Source organism: Adiantum capillus-veneris, chromosome 8, assembly GCF_014529385.1.
Source record: "Adiantum capillus-veneris isolate H3 chromosome 8, ASM1452938v2, whole genome shotgun sequence".
In the NCBI taxonomy this organism is placed as follows: Eukaryota; Viridiplantae; Streptophyta; class Polypodiopsida; order Polypodiales; family Pteridaceae; genus Adiantum; species Adiantum capillus-veneris.
In genome coordinates, this window is record NC_140938.1 from 129,392,244 (window position 1) to 129,393,801 (window position 1,558).

Sequence of the window (1,558 nt, forward strand, 5' to 3'; positions counted from 1 at the left end):
GAACCATACGGGGGAAGAGTGCTATTATAGCATGGAAAATGCTAGGGAGAGGTATGTACAACCTATTCCAGAGGCACCTATCCCACCTAGATACATTACGGGGAATGCGCCAAGACCAGTAGGAGTTTTAAGGCCACAACTTGTCTTAGGACAACAACCTCTGCTGCCAGGTGCTAGAATGCCGGTAGACATGAGATACATGCCAATGATGGAAGCATCAAATAAACCAACGCCAGTACCAGCTACAATGTGGTATAGAAACCAAAGTGAGTACTACCCTTCAGAGCAACAAAATGTGAGAGAAACACATGGAATGGTGAGGCCGGTACAACCTCCACCTCTTGGGTTTCAGTCTAAAGAAAGAAGGTATGAAATGGACGAAAGGACATTGCGATTCATTGCAAATAGCGGCTTATCTAGGTCAAAGCTTGTTGCTTATAGCCAAGAGGAAATGCAATATCCTCAACCAAAGACAGATTGTCACAAAAGACATGACAACCACTTGGTCAAACAATGTCCTCATACGGAGATCACTGAAATAAATGCCTATTGTCTTGAGTGTGGCATTACTCACTTGATCCCCGATTGCTCAAAAAACCCAAACCAAATCAGGAAAATCACAACAAATGTATCAGGGATTGTTCAGCTCCCTAGTAGCTCAGAAAATGAAAATGTCGTACCAGTTCAAGTAGTTACGAGAGCACAAGCTCAAAAGAAAGCTGATGAGAATCCAGAGACAAAGAACACGGAAAGTGACATGAGTCCAAAGACAGATGATGGACCAAAGACAGACGCATCTAGTCAGAAAACCAAGAGCAAACGAAATAGTTGGAAAGCTAGAAAGACTAGGATGAAAGCACGCAGGGAACGAGAGAAAAAATCCCTAGCTGAGAAGCTTACCGAAGCTGAAAAGAAGATAAAACAACATGAGGAAAAGGAGGCACCTTCTCTTACACAGATGGTTAAACCTCTAGAAGAACCATCCATGGATGAGAAATTGAGAAGTGCTAGTTCAGGAGGATCTGTGTTGGCAGAGAAGGTTAATGAGACATTAGATGCCCTCTTGAAAGCCTATGATGTGAGGCTAAAAAACAACCAAACCCAAGAACACAGGTGGATGACATATCCCAATGCGGAACTAGAAAAGCAAAAATTTGAAATGTGCTAGAAAATGATTAAAACAGCCCAAGCTTTACTAGAACCACAAGTTGCAAAACTTGAGGATGTGATCCGTGTCATGCCTACACAAGTAATCCCACCAAACCAAGAACTAAAAGAGCCAAATTCTAGTCATGAGCACAGACCAAACCTCAAAGACCCAGCATTAGAACCAAGGATAGTACTGAATACCACGGATAACTCTTCCGAGGGATTTCACCAAGCTATACCTGAGGATTGTAAAGAGATAGATGGTCTTGACGAATTGTGGAAACAAGTCAGAGAGGTCAATGAAGCCGATGACCTAAGAAGACAATTAGACAAGACTGGTGATGAACGAGGAGTGTTTCTACCACCAATAGAGGAATTTGAGACTGGATCTCAAATGAATCTAGACGTG